Genomic DNA, 8,830 nt, shown 5'->3' on the forward strand with positions numbered 1-8,830 from the left:
CCACATGAAGAAACGCCGCCTGTCTTTCACCTGTCATGTTTGAACTTTGAAGTGTCATGTATGCGCCTCCCCAAGAAGGTTGTTGTGTGAGTGCCGTTTGTGCTTAGGCACCTTTTGTAATCTGTACATGCCCCCCCCCCCCCCCCCTCCCGTAAAAAAAGTGTCATGTACCAATTAGGTTGCTGATAAACGATGCCGCATTTTGATTTTACATTGAACTTGTTGATATTTGCCCAAGTACCGGTTTACTCTAGTTTGTTTGACTGACATTTGGTGGGAATGTTTGGATGGTGATTCTGTGATTAAGTGGTTTTTAGAGGATGGTTAACTGTTTTTTGTTGTTGAGTTTATGTAATCAGTCATTTTTTTTGTTTATTTTGGCACTGCGTTTATATTTGCCCAAAGACATCTCATAGAAAGACACCAAGGAGACTTGATCATATGACACATATCCGGTTCATGCATGGATCACATGTCCTGACTTAGTTCGCCATAAATCACATGCCCTTGTTTTCTTTGCCTTTTTGGTCATTTGCCATTTGAACTAGTTGAATCATTTCAAAATTCTGAGCCAAATAATGCTACCCAAAATGAAGATCTTTCCCCTTGGCAAACTTGCAATCTTTTTTTACAAACTCTACATAGCTCAAAAGAACCAATCAGCCTGACATATGTTAGTCCAGTCCGACAGCAGCGAGCAGAGGAGGTGATCATGGTTCAGACAGAGATTCTACTGCACTAGTTTCACTAGCAACACTAAGAAGAATGATGAAAAGGAAATACACTAAAAGCTGAAGCTTCGCATTTTGGGCGGCCAACAACGCCGATCAAGTGCTGCATTCTCAAACCCTGATAGCATCAATTTGAGCCATCATAGCAATAATTTCAGCAGTCGGAGCATCAATAAGTCGCTGCATTTCCCACGAGCAGTTGCATTGCTGATGATGGACACATTTATGGTCTGAATTTCCGCGACCATGCCGAACCACATGAAGAAACGCGAGTCTTTGGCCTCTCCAAACATGCTTAATTCAGCAACTTGCATGAACCAGACATTAGGAAAACCATATGACATACTACTTGACTCTGAACATTAAACAACAGTGGAACCTTCTTGTCCTTCACATTCGTTGGGCATTTCCCCAAAAAATTGGTTGGGTTCAGAGATGTGCAAGACTGAGAGCAGCCTTTGGTATCCACATTCTAGACATTCAGTCAGAGAGAGGCTCATCATTCCTTGGTGCACGCCAGCCGGGACTTCTCTGTGATACGCCAATCGGAGCGAGGGTCATTGCCAGTGGCAACAACCTACGCTAATAAGCAACATGCCTAATTACTGAACCAACTGGCCACAAGTATTAAAATTTGTATTTTAAGGCAACATCCCATTGTAATTGAATGGTCAACTCACACTCAATACATGCACTCTAAACGGAAATAGTATGCCGAAAGAGAATGGCAACTATCTATATATACCGTGGATGCATATGTGTGTTGGCCATCACATTGATATGCGAAGCAATTTTATGACCTATGTTGTTTATTTTGAGACATTGGAGTCCACCAAATTCAGTCAAGTCTTACTCTGCAAAGCAACCATCGATTGTAGTCCAAGTCCACTTTCTTCATTAGTCATGACCACATTCCATGTCACTTGATATGTGTTAAACTACCACGTGATGTCACATTATGTAATCTCTGTGATGTATATCCTGATGAGTTTGTTGTAACTAGTAGGCCTAGTCTATAGGGGCGTTCCTAGTCTAACGCCACCTCCTGGATAGTGCCCTGCATGTAGGGACTTCCTCCTGTATATGTAACCGAGACAGACTAAGGCAATACACAGCGTGTGATTCACTTGTCTTGTTGGTAATCAGAGCCATGTCTTCCCCTCCCTCCCCCACGCGCACGGCTGATGCGGATCAAGCCGCTGCTGCTGATGCCGCCGCTGCGGCCCTTGCCGCCGGCAACCCCGTCGACGCCTCCAACTCCATAGCCCCGCGCCCTCGCGCCCCCGCTACAGATGAGAGTTCGGGCTCCGGTGCTCTCCCCCTCGCTTCAGTTCCACCCACTTCTGGGCCTCTGGCTTCCTCCTCCGCCACTCCTCCACCTCTTCCGGCCAGCCTCGCCGGCATCCTTGACTTCAAGCTCGCTCTCGACAGAACAACTTTACCCGTTGGCGCAACTACATCCATCTGATGCTGGCCCGTCATCACGCCGAAGACCACATCCGCGACATCTCCGCGCGCCGCATGGCTGACCCGGCGTGGCGCGCCGACGACACCACCGTCGTCCTATGGTTCTTCACCACCATCGAGGGGGATCTCCTCGACATCGTCGCCCCCGCCGGATCCACCGCCTTCACCATCTGGACACGGCTCCACGAGTACTTCCTCGCCAACGAGGCCGAGCACGCGATGCACCTCGGCCAGGAGTTCCGTGCGTGCGTGCGCGGCGACCTCACCGTCAATGACTATTGCCGCCGACTGCAGGGTATCGCCGCCACCCTCGCCGACGTCCGTGAGTCGGTTACGGATCGCACCCTGACCCTGCAGATGCTCGATGGGCTGGGGCCGAAGTTCGCCATGCAGGCGGCGATCATCCAGTCCACTGTGCCGCTGCCCACCTTCAGCCAGGCGCGGTCTCGCCTTGTCCTCGCCGAGCTCTCCATGGACAAGCGCGCCTGCACTGAGGGCACCCAGGTCCTGGCCGTGCAGAACGACGAGCGCAGCGATGACCGCGGCGATGCACGTGGTGGCGACCGCGGCGACCGCGGAGATCGTTGCGGCGATCGCGGCGGGGGCCGTGGTGGCCAACTTGGTGCCAACCGCCACCAGCGCGGCGGCCGCGGGCGTGGGCGCGGTGACGCCTTCCTTGGCCGTGGTGCGGGCGGCCAGCCGTGGCTGGGCTACTTCGCCCCCATGGGCATGCCCTTCCCGCCGCCACGGGCCCCCTGGATCCCGCCGAACTCCAGTGGCATCCTTGGCCCTCGCCCCGGGGTGCTTACGCAGGCTTACCCGCTCATGTACTCCACTGCTCCGGCCCCTGCTGCTCCAACGCCCTACGCTGCACCACCACCGGGCTGGGACGCCTCTGCCATGTTCCACGCCGCGCCCAGCTACGTCGCTGCCTTCCCATCCGGCGCCGACTGGATCATGGACACGGGTGCGGCTTCTCACGTCACCGGCGATCCAGGTACCTTGTCCACGTTTCATCCTGTATTAGCACCTTATACTCGTCATATAATCGTTGGAAATGGCTCCCGCCTCCCTGTCCTTGCCACCGGTACTGCCACTCTTCCACCAAAACCCTTCTATCTTCGTCACATCCTTCTTTCCCCTAACATAGTCAAGAATCTTATTTCCGTTCGCAAGTTTATTCGCGACAATTTGTGTTCTGTTGAATTTGACCCCCTTGGCTTTTCCGTGAAGGACCTAGCAACCAAGGAACACTACAGGAAAATCCCGGTTTCCCGTGTGTTAGCCTATAAGCCATGAGCTATTTATCGGGTACTCGGCTTATGTTCCCTCTAACCGAGTGTGGGATAAATAACACCTGGCAAACAAAAAGCACTTGACTTATAATGTTTTGTAAGCCGAGTGCCCCGAAAAGCCCTCGGCTTCCATAATGCACACGGTATTTGTACAAAAAAACACTCGGCTTATAACGCACACACGACAAACATATTTGCCACGTGTCTACAATGAAGGTCGTTGACGGCGTCGTCACGGAGCAGCCTATAAACCGTGCGCCCCATCATGGCTCTCGGCTTATACGCCTTATAAGCCGAGTGCTTTCGTCAGACACACGGCTTACATGTAATATAAGCCGAGTGCTTCCTGAATACACTCGGCTTATCCTTTGCAAAAAAATTGCAAGAACATAAGTTTTAAAATGATTTTGGTTGCATATATATATATTTACCATTTAAATATTATTTCTTTCTTCTCTTCCGCAATCATTCTGTCCCGACAGTTTTCATGACCTTATTTTCCATGCCCTCAATTTTCTCATCTCTCTCCATTTATCCTTGAATATTATTCCGGCATGTCATCATGGTCTACTGTAACACAAACCACAAGGAGTTAACCCCGGTCAAACCCCTCTCGAGCCCAGTCAAAGGAGATCGCGCAGGCCTTGCAGATCGGTTCATCTCTGAAAACCGTGCGAGGGAGAGTCAAAAGAGCACACCCACCAGCATGCGTCCCAAATATATGCATGAAAGTGTGGTGTGATGTATACATACCCAATACAACACTTGATGTGAAACTTGCCTCATAAACACGACAAAATACCGCATAAAGGTTCTGCACCTATAGAGGTGCCGCACTTAGCACTACCGGTGAGGAATCTTGAGAAGGTATGTGCACAAACGTGGTGTGGCATGTCACGATGACCTACCGTAACGCAAACCAAGTAGAGTTCATCCCAGTCAAACCCCTCTCGAGTCCGGTCAAAGGCGTAGATCGCGTGGGCCTTGCGGATTGACTCATCTCTAAAAACCATGCGAGGGAAGGTAGTAAGAGCACACCCACCAGTAGGTGGTCCAAATATACGCATGAAATGGTGGTGTGATGCTTAAACATCCAACACTCAACATTGGTGTGGCATTTGCCACACAAACACGACAATCTTGTAGGAAGGATATGCACCTACAGTGTTAGCATGGTCTATCATAACACAAACCACGAGGAGTTCACCCCAGTCAAACCCCTCTCGAGTCCAGTCAAAGGCGTAGATCGTGCAAGCCTTGCATATCGGTTCATCTCCGGAAAACCGTGCGAGGGAGGGTTGGAACAACACACCCACCTGCATGTGGTCCAAATATATGTATTAAAGGGTGGTTTAATGTTTAAATATCCAATACACAACTTTCTTGCAACACTTGCCACACAAAACACGACAGCCCCACGAGAAGGTTATCCACCTACAGTGTTGATGCCGCACTTGGCACCGCCGGGAGGGAATCTTGTGAAGTCGTGCGCTCAAAATTATTCTAGCATGTCACCATGGTCTACCGTAACACAAACCAAGAGGATTTCACCCCGGTCAAATCCCTCTTGACCCCGGTCAAAGGCGTAGACCATGCGGGCCTTATGAATCGGCTCATATCGAAAACCATGTGAGGAAGGGTCAGAAGAGCACATCCACCAACATGTGGCCCAATTATATTTATAAAGGGGCGGTGTGATGTCTAAATACCCAATACAACACTTTGATGCGATACTTGCCTCACAAACACGACATTACACTAGTAGAAAACGGAGCTTTAAAACCGGTTCGTAAGGGCCTTTAGTGCCGGTTTCATAACCGGCACTAATTAGTGGGCACTAAAGGCCCCCCCCCTTTAGTACCGGTTCGGCACGAACCGGCGCTAAAGTGCCACCACGTGGCGTGAGCTCGCGCCCTGGTATGGGGGACCTTTAGTACCGGTTGGTGTTACCAACCGGTACTAAAGGTTTTTTTTTGAATTTTTTTTTTGAATTTTTTGGAAAAAATTGGTATTTTTTTCGATTTTTAATTTTTCTGAATTATTTGGTGATTTAGTCTCTAATCACCTCTCTTAACTGCTCAAGTGTGGATCACTCATTCCAAATCATCTAACTTCCCGACCGGTCACCCATCCCTCTCACTACTCCAGCCCGAGCACGCTTAACTTTCGGGTTCTATTCTCCTTCGTTTTCAAGTCTGCACTTGTTGTTTTCCTAACAATAGTAAGATGCCAATCCTATTAACCCTCAGGAGTTTAGCTTGAGCATGAAGTCACACATTTCACTGTTTGAGTTTGAAACTATTATTCTAAAAAACAGTAATTATTTAGTAACACTAATATTTCTTGAATAAGTTTGACCATAGTTTGACCACAGTTTGACCATAGTTTGACCAGATTTGACCAAAATTAAAAAAATGAAATAATTATTTAGTAACACTAATATTCTTGAATAATTATGTAGTAACATTAATACTTCTTGAATAAGTAGTTTGACCAGATTTAACAAAAAAAAATTTAAAAAAAACTTAAATTTGACCATATCTTTTTTTCCTTTTGGACTTTGAGGATTCTAAAAAATTGCAAACAGACCGTAGGCGGTCTCCATCGGATGCGGATTTTCGTGCTGAATTTTTTGATATATTATACGTTTTTTTCTGACATCGTATGTAAAAGTTATGGCCGTTTTATATTTTCCCTACACTTTTTGCAAAACATGTCCAAATTTAAGTTTTCAAATTTTCCTAACTAGTAGATGTAGTAATATAACTACCTCTCGAAGGATTTTATTTTTTGAAGTTTTTATCATTTTCTTTTGATTTTTTCAGAACTGAAATAGCGACACACGGGGAGGGGGGTGTAGAGTTTGAAAATTGCCCTATAGTGCCGGTTTGTGTCACAAACCGGTACTATAGGGCAGACCCCTTTAGTACCGGTTCGTGGCACAAACCGGTACTAAAGGTTAGCCCTTTAGTACCGGTTTGTGCCACGAACCGGTACTAAAGGTGATCGTGGGGCCCCAGCCTAACGCCAGCCTGCCATCACCCCTTTAGTACCGGTTCATGGCACAAACAGGTACTAAAGGTTCAACACGAACCGGAATTAATGCATAGTCGTTCGAACCGGCACTAATGGTACCATTAGTGCCGGCTCAAATTCAAACCGGCACTAATGTGCTTCACGTTTGACCCTTTTTCTACTAGTGTTATCGCAGAAAGGTTCTGCACCAATAGAGGTGTTGCAGTTAGTATCGCCGGTGGGGAATCTTGAGAAGGTATGTGCACAAACTTGGTCTGGCATGTCAACATGACCTACTGTAGCACAAACCAAGTAGAGTTTACCCTGTTCAAACCCCTCTCGAGTCCGATCAAAGTCATAGATCGCGCGGGCCTTGCGGATTGACTCATCTCTGAAAACCATGCGAGGGAAGGTCGAAAGAGCACACCCACCTTCATGTGGTCCAAATATATGCATGAAAGGGTGGTGTGATTCTTAAACATCCAGTACTAAACTTTGGTGCAGCATTTTCCACACAAACACGACAATCTTGTGGGAAGGATATGCACCTAAAGTCTCGGTGTCGCACTTAGCGCCGGCAGGAGGGAATCTTGTGAAGGCATGTGCTCATACTTGTTCCAGCATGTCACCATGGTCTACCATAACACAAACCATGAGGAGTTCACCCCGGTCAAACCCCTCTCGAGTCCGGTCAAAGGTGTAGACCGCATAGGCCTTGCGTATCGGCTCATCTCCGAAAACCGTGCGAGTGAGGGTTGGAAGAGCACACCCATCTCCATGTGGTCCAAATATATGTATTAAAGGATGGTGTGATGTTTAAATATGCAATACACAGCTTTGGTGTGACACTTTCCACACAAACACGATAGTCCCGCGGGAAGGTTATGCACCTACAGTGCCGATGCCGCACTTGCACCGCCGGGAGGGAATCTTGTGAAGTTGTGTGCTCAAAATTATTCTGGCATGTCACCATGGCCTACTGTAACACAAACCAAGAGGAGTTCACCCCGGTGAAACCCTTCTCGACTCCGGTCAAAGGCGTAGATCGCGCAGGCCCTACGGATTGGCTCATATCTGAAAACCGTGTGAGGGAGGGTCGAAAGAACACATGACAGAAGTGTAGATCGCATCGAGGGAGGGGCGGCGTCGCTGCGGCGCGGCCAGATAAGTGTGGTAGTGGAGGGGAGTGGTATCGGTCCAACCGGTTAAGAAAAGAAAATACCAAAAAAATATGAAAGAAAAAAAAGTAAAGTAAAACAAAGAAAATAGTTGGAATGAAATAAGAATCTCCGGCGGATCTGTCTTTGGTGGATTTGTTCAGATCTGTTCGTTGTCCGTATATGTTCCCCTGTCTTCAGGTTAGATCCTTCTGATCTACACTCTTCGTCAGCAGCGGTTGCTGTTCTGGTGCGTTGGTTCTATGGGGCCTTAGCACGACGACTTTCCGACTGTCTACTACAACAAGGTTTGCCCGGCTCCGGCGAGGGAGGGGCGATGATAGCGGCGCGCCTTCGGCTCGCTTCAGTGCTTGTAGTCGTCGCTAGGTGGTTTACGAATCTGGATGTAATTTTTATTATTTTTAGCGTTTGTTGTACTACCATGATTGAAGATGAATAGATCGGAAGTTTTCTCAAAAAAAAAAAATGTAAACCGTGTAACACTACTTGACACACAGCTTACATTTTCACGAAGGCGCGGGACTTAGCAAAAATCACGCGCGAAGCTGAAATCCTCTCCCCGCGCCGGCTGAAATCCCCCCAAATCCACAAGCTCACTCCTCCGGCGCCGTTCCTCTCCTCCAGATCTCCCCCGCGCCCACCCCACACATCGCGCTTTTCCTCCCCCGAGCATGCCCGGCCGCCGCCGCCGGCCCCCGTCCCCCGTTCGCTAGGGTTGAGGTCGTCAGGCCTCCTCCGGCGGCAAGGTGCTCGGCGAGGAGGAGAAGAACGCCGGGAACGTCTCCGCCCGGCCCGAGCTCACCGACACTGGCGCCTCGAGCACCTTCTCCTCAGGCGTCGCCGCCCCGTTCCACTTAGACTCCGACGCTGCCGGCCACCTGCACCGCCGTCCTCTTCAACTCTTCTGCTTCGTCGATGGTCGCCACCACGCATCGAGGCCCAAGGTAGCGCCCCTCAACTCCTATCCCTCATCTGTGTTCGTGTTGTGCTGGGTCTCAAACGTATCTGAACAAAGCTACCAAGTGAGGCCTGATACGACTGAAGAAATAGAAACTGTACAATGTTGTACGAACCGAAAATAAAAACTGTACAAGGCTTTATAGCATTACCATGGTCAAGTAGCTACCCGACCAACAGATATGGT

The 8,830-nt window shown here is 48.8% G+C and overlaps 1 pseudogene; it reads left to right on the forward strand.

The window, feature by feature from the left end:
- Positions 1 to 1,881: 1,881 nt before the first annotated feature.
- Positions 1,882 to 7,881, forward strand: LOC147989792 (uncharacterized; annotated as a pseudogene).
- Positions 7,882 to 8,830: the final 949 nt, after the last annotated feature.

This window comes from Triticum urartu, chromosome 1A, assembly GCF_056163025.1.
Source record: "Triticum urartu cultivar PI428250 chromosome 1A, HENAU_Tu73, whole genome shotgun sequence".
NCBI lineage: Eukaryota > Viridiplantae > Streptophyta > Magnoliopsida > Poales > Poaceae > Triticum > Triticum urartu.